At 31.4% G+C, this 18,873-nt stretch overlaps 1 pseudogene; it reads left to right on the top strand.

Annotated features, from left to right (window-relative positions):
- The first annotated feature begins 11,971 nt into the window (after positions 1 to 11,971).
- LOC120170670 lies at positions 11,972 to 17,503 on the top strand (annotated as a pseudogene).
- The last annotated feature ends 1,370 nt before the right edge of the window (positions 17,504 to 18,873 follow it).

Below are 18,873 nucleotides of genomic sequence, written 5' to 3'. Positions count from 1 at the left end.
CTCTAGGAGCTTGTTTTAAACCATAAAGAGCTTTTGTCAATTTAAGAACATGATCTGGAAATTTTGAATCTTCAAAACCTGGAGGTTGTTCCACATACACTTCTTCTTTTATAAAACCATTTAAAAATGCACTTTTAACATCCATTTGATATAATTTAAATTCATGAAAACATGCAAATGCTAATAACATTCTAATTGCTTCCATCCTAGCTACGGGAGCATATGTTTCATCATAGTCTATGCCCTCTTCTTGAGTATACCCTTGAGAAACAAGTCTAGCCTTGTTTCTCACTATATTACCACTCTTATCAAGCTTATTCCTAAATACCCATCTAGTACCTACAGTAGATTTATTACTAGGCCTTTCAACTAATGTCTATACTTTACTTCTCTCAAATTGATTTAATTCTTCTTGCATAGCCATAATCCAATGTTCATCATTTAATGCTTCTTTAATATTCTTAGGCTCTATGCATGAAATAAATGCAACATAATTACAAATATTTCTAAGAGAAGATCGAGTTGTTACCCCTTTGGATGGATCACCTATAATCTCACCACCCTTGACATAGTTGTACTCTCTTGGATAAGATACTTCCCTTTCTTCAATGGTTGGATTCTCAAGAGGATCATGAGTTTCCTCATTTTTCGTTTCTTCTTTTGATGATGGTTCTCCAACTTCATGTCTAACATCATTTGTATTTATAACACTTACATCATCATTCATACAAGAATCCTTCCTTAGAAGGGGATTATCATCGAAAACAACATGTATAGACTCTTCTACAACTAAAGTTCTTTTATTAAATACTCGATAAGCTTTAGAATTTAAGGAGTAACCCAGAAAAATTCCTTCATCACTTTTAGCATCAAATTTGCCAAGGTTTTCTTTACCGTTGTTTAAAACAAAACATTTACATCCAAAAGGATGAAAATAACTAATGTTAGGCTTTTTATTTTTGAAAATTTCATATGGAGTTTTCTTTAAAATTGGCATAATCATTACTCGATTTATAACATAACAAGCGGTATTTTGTGGCTTCCGCCCAAAAATATTTTGGCAAATTATTTTCACAAAGCATGGTTCTAGCCATTTCTTCTAAAGTTCGATTTTTCCTCTCAACAACTCCATTTTGTTGAGGGGTTCTAGGTGCTGAAAAATTATGACTAATACCATTAGAATTACAAAATTCAATAAATCCAAGATTTTCAAATTCAGTGCGATGATCACTCCTAACACTAGTTATAGAGTAACCCTTTTCATTTTGGATTATTTTTGAAAATGTGATGAACTGTTCTAATGCTTCATCTTTAGTACTTAAAAATAGAACCCAAATATATCTAGAATAGTCATCTTCCAAGACAAATGCATATTGTTTTCCACCCAAGCTAGTAGTCCTAGTTGTCCCAAAAAGATCTACATGGATCAATTGTAATACTCTACTAGTTGATACGTCATTAATGGATTTAAAAGAAACACGCTTTTGTTTTCCTTTAGCACAAGCATCACATATTTTATCATTATCAAATTTAAGCTTAGGCAACCCTCGAACTAAATCAACTTGAATTAGCCGTTGCAAAACACTCATACTAGCATGTCCTAGTCTCCTATGCCATAACCAACTATCATGTTCATCCTTAGCAACTAGGCACAAATTAGTCATATCAATAGAATCTAAATGCACCATGTATATGTTTCCTATTCTATGACCAACAAGCATAATCAAAGTAGATGCAATGTCAATCAATTTTGCAAACACTTAATTTTAAAAATACGACATTGTATCTTTAGTCAAATTCATCTAATCGGATTATGCTTTAATCCATTCACATACAAAACATTATGCAATGTTGATTATCGAGATTAAGAGCACATGCATAAAGTTTTTGAAAATGTTATGCATTAAAACTTTATAATATTTTTAAAAAAATATATGCATAATCATTAAGAAAAATTTAAGGTCAAAATTTTAGAAAACCAAAGTTCTTGAAAAATCGATATCAATTGTTAAAGAGATATCAATTACATTTTAAAAACAATTTTGACCAAAAATTAATATGATGAACTAGAGTTTATAAAAAATTACCAAAAATTACTATGTTCATCATACAATATTTTTCAACACACATGATATAAAACATAATCATTTATTCAACATTTAAAACCTCATGCATGCATAAACTAAATGAGCAACCAAATAAAAATATTAAGTTTAGAGGTTACTCATTTTTTTTTCATGTGTGGCTAGAGCATCTTGAATATCATCATCTTCATCACCATTGCTCCCACACACCTACAAGAGACATTTAAGTAGATTTTGGTATCCAAATTGCTTTGGATCCTTGAACATTAGTTTCAATGCCTCTTGTTCCTTTTGGAACCCATACTTGTCTAATTTTAAATCGTTTTCCTTTCTTTAAAGGACAAGTATGTTCCTTATGACCATGATAATGACAATGTGAACATATTGTCATCATTGAACTAGATGAATTATTTAAAATGATATCTTTTTCTTTTGTTAAAAATTCAAGCTTAACTTTCAAATCGAAATTTTCTTTTTCAATACTTTCAAAATTCATTCTTGAAAGCTCTAAATCCTTCTTCAAGATTTCATTTTGATTTTCAAAATCAATTTTCGTTTCTAGAAGAAGTTTGTTTAATTTGAAAATTTCTTTTTAAAAGTTTTCAAATTTTATTTTTGAAAGCTCTAACTCCTTTCTCAACATTTCATTTTGATTTTCCAAGTCTGTTTTAGCTTTCAAAAGAAGATCATTTTTAGCAATAAATTTAGAAATCAATTTATTGTATTTGGATTTCATGGTCTCAAACTCCGAAAATAAGTCATCATAAGCATCTTGTAACTCATTAAAAGATTTTGAATTTAATCTATTTGAGTTAGAAGATACCTTTGGCTCTGTGAGAGCTAATAGAGACATCACCTTTATTGGTTCTTCTTCTTCCTTGTCTCCATAGATCTCCTCAAGCTTATCCCACATCTCCTTGGCATTTGAACAAGAAGAAACTCCTTTATATACATTAGGATCAATTGCACAACACAACATGTGCATAGCTTTTGTATTTTGTTGAGCTTTCTTCCGTTCTTGATCACTCCACTTCTTTGCCTTCTTTGTAGGAGAAGAATATCCTTTCTCGATCATCATCCAAGCTTCCATATCAAATGCTTGGATAAATATCATCATAAGCTTCTTCGAACAACGATAATTTGTTCCATTGAAGTGTGGAGGCACGTCAATTGGTCTGGATTCTTCCATGGAGAATGAACCGGAAGTGGACGCCATCTTTATCGATTTAACTCTTCCCAGATCTACTCAAGAGGCGATTAAACCTTCAAATGAGTTAGGCTCTGATACCAATTGTTGAGTTAATCGATTGACGGAATCGGCCAAGAGGGGGGGTGAATTGGCAATTAAAATTTTGGTGGAAGCTTTTGCAGAAAATTGAAAGTAATTGCACAACGATTTAGAGTGGTTTGACTTTATCAACCAAAGTCTACGTCCACTACCTTAGCTATCCACACAAAGAATTTTCCACAAATTCACTATTTGTCTTTCTTTTGAGGACAAAGAGTAACCTTACAATCCCTCAAGAATTATACCCCAAATTCCTGAGAACACTCTCTCCCAAAGAGAACAATACAAATTTTGCAAACTTACAAGGAAATTCTCACAAGGTAGATTGTTTGCACAATTATAGAACAAAGAAAGAACACTCAAGAATAAATACAATTGAGCATAATAAGTGTTCTTGAAAGCAAAATGAATATTGAATGAAAAATAGGCTTGAAATGCTCAAACTTGAGGTTTGATGCTTTCTCTTTGATTCTCTCTTGATTCTAGTTGCTTGATGTTTCTTTTTTTGATCAATGGCTTCTAAGCTTGCTTAAATATACCTTGAATCACTTTTGAACGTTAGGGATGATTAATGAAGATAATATAGCCGTTTAAGTGTGAAAACATTTAATAAAAATGCTTGGAGCGTGGGGGGAATCAGTACCCTCTCATAGGGAATCGGTTCCCTAAGTGTAAAATTCAAATATTTCGACCGTTGAATAGGGGGGAATCGATACCCCCTATGGGGGAATCGGTTCCCTCCGAGCATTCTGGAAATCTCGGAGCCAAACCATTTAGGGGGAATCGGTACCCCCTTGGGGGGGAATCGGTTCCCTCTGAGCAATCTGGAATTTTTGGCTTTGAAATGGTTCGAAATAATTTAAAAGATTATTTTGAAATTGTTTTAAGATTAAAACTTAATTTTACACTTAAGTAAGGATTAAAAATGATTTTTGAAATATTTGGAGTAATGTTTTGATATTCGAATAATTATATCGAATATACTTAGAAAATCATTAGGAAAATCTTAAAATTCATTTAACTTAATTTGTTATATCGAAATATCAAAATGTTTTCAACAATTAGTTTATGGATGTCTTCTTAGTAATATTTTTTATCAAACTCGGTCTTAACGTCTCTCTCGATAATCCCATTCCTCTTCAAAACCAAATCAATCTCACCTCCTTAAAGAAAGCTGATTGGAAACAGGATGAGAAAACTGGTCAATGGGTTTGTCGACCCTCTAAGCAAACTTCGGGAGCGAGTTCTTCACGAGCACCTCCTGCTCCTGCTATTCTCGTGCTCCTCCTCCTTCTCTGGCACTGCTGCAGATGATGATCCCGAGCTTCAAGGATTATTTCAAGACATTGATGATCTCGACAATGAACTGGCACCATAAGAGGATCAAGTGCCTCTATATTTTTGTTCATTTTTGGAGACATTTGATCTACGGTTTTCTTCCATCGAATCCCATTTGATTGCTAACAACGAAGCGGTGAATCATCGCTTAGACACTTTGGAAGTTCAACAAATGGAGTTTCAACGGCAGATGCTTGCACGTATGGATGCTCTCTCTCTTGAGATGCAAGCACGATTTCCTCCTCCTCCCGATCCTCCGATGGAGTAGATTTTTCCTTGTTAAGCTTTCTTGGATTTAAAACTTGGATTGATATATATTTTGATGTTTCTGGATTTTTTATTTTGGATAATTGAATGTTTGGATTGATGTTTTGGTTGTTTTGAATATTAACTCTTAATATATATATATATGTTTGGTTTGACTTTTCTTTTTATTAAAACTTATTTTTGCATTATTAGACATATATGACCAATTATCCATTACATGCTTATGAATATTGTTTATGAAAACTAATGGCTAATCTTTCTCTTGATCTTTGATCTTAGCAGCTTAAGCTATATTTATTAAAAATCAATTGGCTATATTTTTTCAAAAACTTGTTCAAAACATTTTAGAGTCTTTTTGATTTAACAAAAAGGGGGAAAAGTGTTAAAGTAAGGGGAGTAATATTTTAGTAATTTTTAGAAATTTAAAATTACTAAAATGTTTTGTTATATCAAAAAGGTGGAGATTGTTGAAAACATTTTGATTTTTTGATATAACAAATTGTGTATAAATGAATTTAAGATTTTACAAATGATTTTCTAAGTATATTCGATTTAATTACTCGAATATCAAAATATTACTTCAAGTCTTTCAAAGATCAATTTCAATCCTTACTTATGTATAAAATTGTGTTTCAATCTTAAAATATTTTTGAAAACATTTTTCACAAAGTATTTCGAACCAAAAACGAGCCTAAAATCAATTTTTCAAAAGAGTGTACCAATGCACCATTGAATAAATTGAACATCGAATGCATTATATGCATCGATGCACATACCATGCATCGATGCACTCAGGATTTTATGAAAACATCGAATGTATTTGATGCATCGATGCATAAGACATGCATCGATGCACTCAGGCTATTTTGAAACATCGAATGCACTTCATGCATCGATGCACTCTTAGTGCACCTATGCACTAAGGGTCCAACGGTCGAAATATTTGAATTTTACACATAGTGTACCAATGCACTAGCCTTATGCATCGATGCACCAGACGCTCCCAACTGTTTTATTAGTTGTTTTCACACTTAAACGACTCTATTGACTCCACTAACCATCCCCAACATTCAGAATCAATTGAAGGAGTATTTAAACAAGCTTAGAAGCCATTGATCAATAACAAGAAACAACAAGAATCAAGAATTAAGAGAGAATCAAAGAGAAAGCATCAAACCTCAAGTTTGAGCATTTCAAGCCTATTTTTCATTCAATATTCATTTTTCTTTCAAGATCACTACTTGTACTCAATTGTATTCATTCTTGAGTGTTCTTTTCTTTGTTCTAGAATTGTGCAAATAATCTACCTTGTGAGGATTTCCTTGTAAGTTTGCAGATTTGTAATCTTCTCTTTGAGAAAGAGTGTTCTCAAGAATTGAGGTATATTCTTGAGGGAGTTGTAAGTTTATCTCTTTGGCCTCAAAAGAAAGAACAAATTAGTGATTTTGTTGTAAAATCCTTAGTGTGGATAGCTAAGGTAATGGATGTAGACATTGGTTGAGAAAGGCAAACCACTCTAAATCCCTGTGCAATTACTTTCAATTTTCTGCAAAAGCTTCCACCAAAATTTTAATTGTCAATTCACCCCCCTCTTGGCCGATTTCATCAATCGATTAACTCAACATAATTCATCATACTATATTAAATTATATTACAAATAATCAATAAACATATTGAAAATTCAAAATATTTACAAAATCTCGTATTAATGCCGTATAGGATTTTCTGCATGCACCGTCTTCACTAAAATGACCATATCTTGAGTTCCTGTTATCAGATTGATGCAACTCAAGAACCGTTGGAAAGATAAGAGACGGTTGTATATCCAGACTTGTTGGCCAAATAAGATCAGGATCCCATTCAAAAAGTCGTCACAAGTATGTTGCTCTTTTGGTCTTCTTTTCCAAGGCTTGGACGAGTGGATCATTTGGAAGAGTTATTACTTCTTCCTTTGATGTGAGCCTTTTGATGCATGTATCAATACCCCAGTGCAACCTTTGATTCCGACTTTGGAAATTAATCTAATCAACATCAATTGTTGTAGACCAAGAACCATTTAAGTTCATAAAAGATCAACTAGGATTATGTTGTATCAATAATAACGTATTCCGATCTCAATTCCCTCTTAGCAAAATTTTTTCTAAGTGTATTCCCAGGAAGTCCAATGTGCTTTCAATAAGCCTATCCTCCCCCCACACGTTTAATCGCAACAACATCCCGACCAACGTCAATCTTTGGTTTCGAAATTGTTTTGATTTTTGAAAATAAGTGCAAGAAATTGAGAGATTTCCAAAGTTATTCAAGTACTTTTTCAATTCTCACGTTGGAAATGAGTCGTTGCTTTTTCCCTTGACTTAAAAGAAAATTAGCTAAGAATGGAAAAAGTCATACTTAGCATTTTTCAAAATAAAACTTTAAAAGAAAGCAAATTAAAAACTAAAAAGATAATTTTATAAAGGCTAAGAAAGAAAAAAAAAGAGTTGATTCAATAATTCGATCAATCGAAGGATGAATGAATTAGGCTTACCCCAAGGGGGTATTTATAGCCTTCTAAAAACCCTAAAAATAGGCTGAAAAATAAAACATAGTTGTTTAAACTTAAATCCTAAAAAGATAATTCCTAAAATTGAATTTAAAATGCTTGAAATGCTCCAACCGTCCATCCATCTTCTAGAATTGCTGACTAGACACTGCTGACTGAACCTTCTAAAAACTGCTGACGAACTGCTATGTTAGCATTTCATATCCAATATTCCAGCCTTGATTCCAGAACAAAAAGTGTAGTTTTAAAGCTTTCTAAGCATGTTTTTCAGAAGTCATTTCCCTACACAGAAATCATGTAAAAAAGTCCAAATAAACAATAATAAAAAAACAAGGAGTATTTAATCATAAAATGTAGCACAAAATAAACACTAGTAAAAAACATATACATTTCAAATTACATGTTAGAAACTTACTAACATATGCACACAATAGAAAATAAATTCCTTAAAATCTTTTGATGCTGATATGATACTAATCCCATGTCACAACATCAACGTTGACCTCGAAGCTTCAAATTGACCATACAAGTCCCTTTTTATCCATTTGCATCACTAATTCACATAACATTTTCAACTTCACATTTTAACTACTAATTATGAATTCTTTTAGAATGCAATTTAACTTTTCCAATTTATTCAAAATGTTACTTCATTATTCAACTTCAACTCAAATCAAATAAAACAATCAAGTATCCAAATAATACATTTAAGCTTAGTATATCCACCTTAACACAATTCTCATTTCAAATCAAAACTTTCCATAATTTACTGTTTGGTCCCCAAACTTTGACAAATTCTAAAAATGATCCAATTTAACATTCTATCATCAAAATTAACATTATAACATTCAAATCCATCATAGTACATCAATTTTATGGATCTACTAAAGAACTTCAACAAATAAAATTATATGATTCCTTAATCTTTAATTCCATGCTCTAATATCCTTATCAATTTGTCTTCATCAATCAAATTCAACTGAATCTCAATTTCGTCTAGTTTAATGGCATGTAATGGATCCAAACAATACCTTTAGAATATTAACATATGAGAAACATTATGAATCTTGTCCATATCCGAAGATAATTCTAGCTGATAAGTCACTAGACCAACTCTCATTAAGATCTCATATGTTCCAATAAATCTTGACTTAGTTTTCCTTTTTCGTTTAAATTTTAGTATATTTTCCACTTTTCAATTCTTGATATACACTTTCTATTCTTTTTTTAAGATCCTCTATTCAATTTAATTGGCTAGACTTTAATCTCAGTTAGAAATGTCTTTTAACTGAATGCATCAGTTACCATGTTAACTTTCCCTAAGTGGTAGTTATTGACCATATCATAATCTTTAAGAACTCGATCTACCTTCTTTACCTTAAGTTTAACTCTTTTGAGTTAACAAATACTTTAGACTTTTGTGACCAGTGTAGATATAACACTGCTTACCATAAGTAATGACACCACATTTTTAAAGCAAACACGACTGTTGTCAATTATAAATCGTGAGTAAGATAAATCCTCTCATGTGTCTTAAGTTGTCTTGAGGCTTAAGCTACGACTTTTCCTTCTTACATTAATATGCATCTCAAACTATTATGAGGCACATCGCTTTAAACCACATAATCCTTTCTAGATTTTGGTTGTACTAACTTTGGGGCTTTTATTAATATTTTCTTGAGTGTTTTGAAACTTTCTTGGAACTTCTCATTCTAAATAGATGGCACATCTTTTCTTAATAACTTAGTGAGTGGGAAGGTAATCGTTAAAAAGTTCTTTACAAACCTTCGACAATAATCAACAAGTCCCAAGAAATTTCAAACCTCATAAACATTCTTTGGAGTTTTCAAATTATCAATAACTTGTACTTCTTATGATTCACTCCTATCTTTTTTGTTGACACAACATAATAAATAAATACAACTTCAGACAACCAGAATTCACACTTTAACTATTTAGCATATAACCTTTTTATCTTACAAGGCTTGAAGAACCATAAAAAAATGTGCATCATGTTCTTCATTTGACTTAAATTAAACTAGCATATCATTAATAACACTTCCACGAATTGATCCAACTATAACTAAAAATACCTGATTCATTATATTTACAATTGTCACAAAATCATTATTCAAAACAAACGATATCATTACAAAGTCATAATGTCTACATTGAGTCTTGGTATCAATCTTAGTAATATCTTCTTCTTTGATCTTTAATTGATAATATCATGATCGAATATCAATCTTGAAAAACACAACTATTCCTTTTAACTATCCAAAACTATTACAAATTCTTGGGTGAAAATAATTCCTTTTTTACTATTACTTTATTTAGCTGACTATAATCTATGCATAATCGCATAGATTCAACATTTTTTCCACAAATAACACTGGTGTTCCCAAGGTGACACACTTAGTCTTATAAAACTTTGGTCTAGTAAATCTTATAACTTTACCTTTACCTTTCTAAGTTTAGTCAGAGCCATATAATATGAGACCATAGAAAAATAATCCTGATAACTTTTCTAGAACTACATTTAAATTTCTCAAATAGACGAAATATCTTCCAACTTAACTTCTAAATTTGAGTTTCTACCAGATTAGTGATTAAAAACTTAACAAACTTACATTGATAACTTCTTGACAATTACTACTAAAAAACACATTAGATAATAGATTTGCCCTTTCTACCATCCATTATGATCTCGAAACCTTTGGAGTCCTTAAAAATCAATCGCTTTAAGCGTCAATCCACTATGGCATGGTAGGGAAATAAATTAGTGTCGATTTAAGTTTACAACCTCCAACAATTTTGGCTACGTAACCAAATCCAGCCTCAGATAAATACCACAAGATACGACGCAATGTGTTCATTTGTTGTTACAAATAAAAAGTTCTAATATATGATCACGTTTCTAATTATACGATCATGTTCGTAATTAATAAACATTCTAAGAATTAATAAAAAAAACATCTTACGAATTAATAAAAAAACATCTAATATACAATTATGTTCCTAATTAATAAATATAAACATTCTATGAATTAAATAATATTAGGAACATACCATATCGACAAAATGTCTTGAAATATGATTTGCATACAACATCTTGCCTTCCATTTTATATCTGAAGATAACAAAGACATTATTATTATTTATAATTAATAAATAAAATAATTAATATTTGATAAAAATTATTATAAAAAATTTACACCTTAAAAAAATTATAGATACTAACTTAAAAGAAATTTATGCTAGAGAGAGATGAGAGAAAAAATTTGATGTGATTTGTTAAGGTGTGGATATGGGTTTATATAGGGGATTAGGAGGGTGTTTGGGCAGAAGAAGTGAGCGGGAAAGGGGTGAAGGCGCATCCCTTGAAATGTACCTTCCCACGTGGCGACAACTCAACAGAAAACAGGCTAAAGTGCGTCCCCTGCAACATGCCTTCCCACGTGACGCCAACTCAACAAAAACTCGAATAAAACACGTTTCTTGCAACGCGCCTTCGCACGTAGCGTGTTTTACACAATGCACCTTTGCCAATGGGTGTCAGAAAGGGTGTTACTTTAGTACATATTTGGAAAAGGGTACCAAATCAGAATTTTTTATTATTTTGGTACCTCAATTCATCATAATAACAACAAAACGATTGTAAGGCACATCAACAACCTTTAGTTAACAACCAAATATATATATTTAGTAAAAAATATTTCTACTTTACAACAAAAAAAAAGCACTTACAACATAAAAATAATAGCTCTAAATATATGATCCTTTTAAAAGTTTTTAAAAATAAATTAGATATAAAATCATTTCTTAATGATTTATTTGATATTTAACAATGGTGTTTAGGAATAAAATTAAATATTATTAATGATAATTTTGTTAAAATTGATAATATTAATAAATAATTATAATTATTTTTAAAAATGTTAAGGCTTAATATAAAAATAAGTGTATAGACTATACTTAAAATTGAATTTCGGTGCCTAAAGATTTTTTTTTGTTAAAACTAGCTGTTTAATATTTTCTCCGTTACACTTTTAAGTGTTTACTGTCAAAAAAACTGTTGAGTAATATGTGTCACCTTTAGATTTTTTAAAAATATTTTTTATTTTATTTTAAAAAATAAAAAATATAAATGTGCCACGTATCACTTAACAATTTTTTAACGATAAACACCTAAAATTAACAAAAAAACATTACACTTATTTTTAATGAAAATTCTCTAGACACTAAAAGTCAATTTTAAGTACAATTTAGATACTTAATTTTATATTAAATTAAAATTTTAATAAGTAAAACAAAAGGTTAATAATCATATATATATATATAGTTTAAATAATTTCTAAACAAATTTCCAAAATTTGTAGGAATAAAGACGCACGCCATTTGCAAAAAGCGTCAACAAACATAAGTCTGATTCATCGTCCATCAAAAGAAACCATGGCAAATCCTCATCTTGAAGGATTCGAGTATCTCGACGTTCTCACTAAAACCGGCGTTTCCAAGCCCAGGTGCGTCTCTTCATTGTTCTCTAATCTTCACTTGTTATTTGTAGCTTCTGTAAATTGGGTTATTTCAGTCAAACCCTAAGTTTTTGTGGAGTATGAAATTAAAAGTTTTCAAGTGGGTGGGTCGGGGTTGCTTTTGGTCATTGAAATCGGAACTGGAAGTTGAATAGTTGCAAGCTAGAGCTAGGGAGACATGCATTTGATATGAAAAAAATTATTTGAAGTATAGTTTGGTCAAGTTTTGATTATATAACTATTCTTGTCAAGCAGGGAAAAAGTCTGTTGTGAAGGAGTTTTATTTTTTGTAATGCCATAGATGCGAGTTTGGCCCTGATTTCTGATTTTCTTGGATATTTTCAGAAGATATTGATTTTCATACTTTTAACTAAAATATAAGTTGTGAATTGTACATAGATGACATGTGTATATAGCATTGAACAATGAGAGTTGGTTATTCATTTCCTTTTATTAGATTGAAAGTTGTGTATCAATTTTTTTTCTTTTCATTTAATTTATCTGGTCATATTATTAATTGGCTCTATTGGTCATCTTGTTATGATGTACACATTGCTCATGATTTATGTACAGGGATGTCTCTATAATTAATTGTGTGTCCTTGCAGGGGAGATGTCCATGGTGATGGGGATTACCATCGAGCAGTCCATGTTTGGATTTTTTCTGAGAACACACAAGAATTGCTTCTCCAAAAACGTGCTGACTGCAAGGACTCCTGGCCAGGGTTGTGAGATACCTCCACTGCTGGCCATATATCGCTGGTGATTCATCACTGATAACAGCTCAGTATGTGAATCCAACTTCACAAGTCTTTGATGCTGCTTCTTTCATAAGGCTTTCTGATGCATTTAACGGACTGTTTCTGTTTGTAATATTTCTGTCTGTTTCATGCAAATATATTCTCCCCGTATTCTTGTTTGTCATTGCTACTCTGTTGTTGTATATATTTTCAAGATTTGGTTAATATATTTCTTTTAAATATCTAATTGATAGTTTTGTTTGTCATTTCTACTCTGTTGTTGTATATACTTGCAAGATTTGGTTAATATATTTCATTTAAATATCTAATTAATAGTTTCCTAACTGATGTTAAACTAGTGGTTCCTAGAGTCGCCAAAAAACCTTTTTGTTGGGGAGTGAGGGCATCTGAGTTATTTTTTTCTTTTATATTTTTCTTTTTAAATCCCAATCCTTCAGCTCAACTTGATACACATTTAAATATTAGCACTTTTTAAAATATTATGTCTTTCCTTTTATCAGTCTAAGTTTAGTCATTCAAGAAATTCATTCTGTGAATAATAAAAAAAATCTTCCAAAATATTTTGGACTGCTGAAGCGCAAGTACAATTTAACTTTTGGCGCCTCTTTTAATGTTTGATTACACGTATTTGTTAGGAAATCCATTTTTTATGGTTAGTTTGAGAACCTATCAGTCATGCACAGATTTGCAGCAGAATCCCTGTTTTTATGTATATCATTATAGCTCTCATGTCTTTATTCTATGAACTGGGGTCTCATTATGTTGATGGTATGTGGTACTTGATCAATAGTTCATTGTACATTTTTTTTACAATAGGGAATAGTGAAAAGTAATGTTTTCTTGCTATAAAACTATCTGAAAATGAATGTTTCTAATTAGCTTTTTGTTTGATGACAGGATACTGAAGTGTCATGTAAAATACATTTCTTTTGGGGAATATAGAAGTCGCCTAGCTGAAGCAGATCCTAAATATGTTCCTTATGATGTAAATAAACAGAATGGTCTTCTCCTTGATATAATTACAAAAAGGTGAGCTAAGTAGGCCACGGTATTTAACAAAATAGTTGTCCAATTTATCTAAATGTCATATTCATGTTGTTGTTAAGATTTCAAATACTTGCCTCAGGTACAAAGAGAACAAAGAAGCACGCCGTCAAGTTCTACAAAAGCAACTTCATTGTTATGCTCCTGTTTCTCTGACTGCAAAGGTTCTTAACATTCTGCAATTTTAATACTAGCTGTTCTGCTTTTCTTGGTGGTTGTAACTACGGTACATCTCAATAACTTATTTGCATGTTACTGTGTTCCTTGTGGCCAACTTCCACTATTTCATTCAAATTTTGTATCAATATAACAGTCAGACCTTCCAAGTATGTATTGAATTATTTACCAAATCTATTCCCTCATTGCAGTTGACAGGGATTAACGATGCAGACATGGAGGCTTTAGGCTGCAATGATTATGGATGAAATCTTTTATCTGCAGGTTGTATTTATGCATATGAGTAGACAAAAAATCACACACAAGTACATATATTCACACAAACATCTGCTCTGGTCTTATAGCATGTCTCTATAATCCACTAGCTAGAATAGCATTGTCAGTTTATTTTGGCGTGAAGAAGAGAAAAAATTTGTGCCATTGAATTGATGATCTAATGCAAAAATTAACAATATAAAAGGCAATATAACTTTTACTTAATATATATGCAACTAGGTAAAGATGAGTTGTTTTTTGCTTCGCAAACAGAAATCAAGTTCATAATAACAATGCTTTGCTAGTGTACTATTACAATATTGGTGGTTTTGATTGATTTCTCATAACACTTATGCAATAGTCTTTGAGGTATCTCTAATTCACTTGTTGCTTCTCCTGTGAAAAGCTGTTTTCAGTTCAATGAGTCAAGTGGTATTATAGGAGCAATTCAATGTGTCAGGTGATATTACAGGAAAGTAGGAAAGACATTATGAAGGCATAAATCTATTATTCCCCAAAAAGTAAATGCAAAAGATAACTTATATTTCTAGATTGGATTGGTAGAATCTTTCTTGCACTAAATAAATTTTAGATAAGAATGCATCATCTAGTAACTTGTGGAAATATTTGGATAGACATATTTGGGATGCAATTCAGATTAGAAGTATTCATTATCACTATAGGAATTTGAGCTGGTTGCAAAAGGGCGTGCATGATAAACCATTTAAAATGAAAATTTTTAATGATCTAATGTTTCAAAGTTTATGATAAGCGTCGTTTTACTCATCAAAATAAAATAAATCCTTTTCAAAGTAAAATAAACAAAATTGAGATTAGTATAGTGAAATAGGGTCGATCCACAGGGACTTAATAATTTTTTATGCAAATTCGTGTCGATTTTCGTTTAGGCAACTGCAAGAAAAATAAGTAAAAGGGGGTTTGGTGAGAATGAGATAAAATAAAGAAATGTAGAAAAGGAAAACTAAAAGAAAGGCAAAATAAATTAAATGTAAATAAGATTGAGAAAATAACAATGAGAAAACCGTCTCAAGCTAGCTTAGCTTCAATTTCGTTGATCATCGAAATGGGTTTTTGCTTCGGGATTCATATCGGTTATAGTCTACAAGGCCCAACCCATTGTAACTTACCTTTATCTCTAGTAACCGATCTTCCCAAGTCACTCTTCGAAAGACGATTCTTGAATGGGCTAACCAAAACTATTTCCATTAGAACAAACAAAATTAAGCACTGGAAAGGTCCGACTCAGATTATGTTGTCTTGTCGAGAATTGAATCCGATCTCGATTTTTCTTAGCAGACCGCCGCTAAGTGTGTTCATAGGAAGTCGAATTGCCACAAGCCGATCCTTCCTCCCAACTGTAAATTAGAAACATCTAGACCAACGAGCTCTTTCTGATTTGAAAGCGTTTTAATTTTGTAAGTATGGTCGATTGCCAAACTAATAAATCAGAAAATCAAAAATGTATCCCGAAGGAAATTAAGTGCTTTTCAATTCTCACTTATGGAATTGAGTCATTGCTAGCTCTCGACTATAAGGAAATTAGCTAAGCATGATATGGTTAATACATAACATGTTTTGCAAAAACGAAAAATACGTAAAGTAAAAAAATCGAAAAATTAAAGGAAAAGAAAACTTTGATTAAAGCAAGAACAAAGAGACAAAGGTGAATTCAATCTTTTTTTTTTTATAGAAATATGAGGCTTCATTAAAAACCTCCCTCATAGTGGTTCCTTTCCCGAAAGAAAGAACCAACTAGTGGAAGGAGGAAAAGAGTGCCTTAAGCCATACCCCAAGGAGGGTATTTATAGGGTTCTAAATCCTAAGATAACATGTAAAATCAAAATAAAAACAATCCTAAAATTTTGGAAGATAATTCCAAATGTTTAAATTAAAACTTAAAGACTAAATCTCCTAGAAAATCTCCTGATATCGTGCTGACTGGACTTTCTAGAAATTGCCATGTCAGACATGCGTCGTGCTCATATCTCCAGTGATCAAAAAATAAAAAAAAAGTTGCAAAATGCGTCCTTTTACTGTCAATTCCAGTAAACATACTACTACACAGAAAATAAACGAATACAATTCAAATCAGCAACGAAGAATTCATAAAATAAGAAAATAAGCAAGTAACAAAGTGACAATTTAAAACGCTCATCATTTTACTATTTTATAAACCACTTAAATAAAATTCCAGCAGAGAAGTGTAAAAAAAACATAGGTATCTAAGATTTACTTAATGAGTTAAATCATTAAGGAAAGTTTTATTATTTGATTACATGAGCCATTCTGTCCATTTTAGCTTTTTACCTTTTATTTTCACTTCTATCTCTTTAAAATACTTAATATAATATCCAGAAACATCAAATCAATAATTAATTTGCATCAAATACCATGCAAATTTTTACAAACAAGTACTTGTTTTTTAGTGTTAATTTTTTCAGTATATCAAATAGCATCTAAAACATTTTTCTGATGTAACCTTGTTTTAATGAATTATTGTTTCTCATTCTAAATATTGTAAATATTCTGATTTTATGAATGTTTTTATTTAGTTTTACTTCATTTTTATTGCCATAAAGCATCTAAATTCGTTCACTTGGAACAGAAAGTATTGATATGGTGCAAAAATTTGCAACCCTAATTGTAAACGGTTTCTTAATTTTATGTTCTTGTAGAATTTTGCAAAATTTTGCTATCTTAATGTAAATGCTTAATTGTGATGGCATGATATTTGCCTTTTTTTTCTTTTTCACCTCAAACAATTAGGTGTGGAACGGCAATCCAGTTCTAAGAGAATGGTTAAAGGAGCGTGCTGATGTGTCTCAATTGGACAGCTTGAAATGGATGTATTATTTAATTAATAAGAGTCCATGGTACGTCTTTCTACTTAGTTATTTGGAGAGAATGTCTTTTTATCATTGATAATTATTTCTTTATCAACAGGTCCTGCCTTGATGAAAACGAGGATTCTTAACAACTGCAGATTCAGCAGTAAAGCTCCTTCCTGAAGCCACAAAGCCTATCAATGAGTGGAAGGGTGTACAGTACAGAGCTACATTTCCAATGCCAAAACCTTCTGGTGCAAACTTCTACCCTCCGGTCATGGACAAAATGGTAACACAGAATTTATTATGTGCTGCAAAGATTGTTTTTGATTATACATGTGGCTATACGATAATATTTCCCGTTTAGCCATCTAGTATTACTTTTAAAATGGGACAGATATTGACAAGTTCCATTTTTGTCATAGGAATTTGAATTATGGGCTAAAAGTCTAAACATGGACCAGCAACAGTATGCAACGAGTTTTTTCACTGTTATTAGAAGGAACAGTCAAGTAAACTGGGACTCTTCGCTTTACAATCATACATTTGATGGCACAGATCTTTCAGCAGGGTCTACTTGTGATCTTTTTAGCATTGCTTACTCCCGAGAGTATCATTCTTTCCTGACAAGAGCTTCTGATCTGTTGCATAAAGCCGGGGACCTTGTCGGTTCTCCTAGGTATGAATATGACAGTTTTTTGTTCTGAATTGTTAATTATTCATAATTTGAAAGCTTATACCGTCAACTAATCTCTCTATAGTTGTTTTACTTTATAGTTTGAAGAGGTTGCTCCATAGCAAGGCTGACGCCTTCCTTTCAAATGACTATTATGACTCTGATATAGCTTGGATGGAATTGGTTAGTGGTTGCTTCTTTCCACTTGTTCAAGGTGGTTTCTCATTTTTAACATGAGAAAATTTTAAGAGCACATTTATTATGATATGATTTAAAGTAGTACTTATGATAAGAGATCAAACATATGACTGCCTCTTGAGGCAATTTGATCAAAAAGTACCTATCTTGACGAGGGGACTACTTGTTTATAAAGCTAGTTTAATTGTTTATAAAAGGATTTGTTTATTTTTATTTTCAATGTAGACAGTAGCCACCAATTCTCTTGTATCCCTACAACTGTTTTCTCTGCTTAATTTTGATGAACTCACTAGTTCTCTCTCTTTCTCTGTTTGATTTTCCTGCTTTAGGATTCTATGATGGATGTCACCATCGGTCCATATGAAACGTACGAAGTTTCATTGTTTGGGTACAAGGTAATAAATACTCGTATGAACACGTATATTTTTTTCCTTAATCCTTTTTATTCAGCATTAGATTGTTATTGAACCTTTTGGAAAGTGAATTAAATAGCTGGAAAAATATATTAATTAAATATGGATTCTTCTTAAAGAATCAATAGTCTTTCTTTTTTTTCTTTTTGGTAATTTCCTAGTTTAAACATTGTAAACCTCTATTTAGTAGAGGTAATTATCTTATTAATGGATAACTAGAATTTATTCCTTTGACGAGTTAATATTCTTGTCGACAGTCATTTTCGTCCGAGCTTGCACATATTATTATTATTACTGTATTATTATATTATTACTATTATTTATTGTTACTATTATTATTATATTTTAATATATTTATAATACAACCTGAAGGCCCATTTTACAAAATCAACCCGCTTTAGGCATAGACCCAGTTCAAGCCCAGATGACCCAAACTCGATTAGGGTTTTC

Source organism: Hibiscus syriacus, unplaced genomic scaffold, assembly GCF_006381635.1.
Source record: "Hibiscus syriacus cultivar Baekdansim isolate YM2019G1 unplaced genomic scaffold, ASM638163v2 tig00111783_pilon, whole genome shotgun sequence".
Classification (NCBI taxonomy): domain Eukaryota; kingdom Viridiplantae; phylum Streptophyta; class Magnoliopsida; order Malvales; family Malvaceae; genus Hibiscus; species Hibiscus syriacus.
Note: the sequence above shows the minus strand (reverse complement) of the source record. Positions and strands in the feature narration are given on the sequence as shown.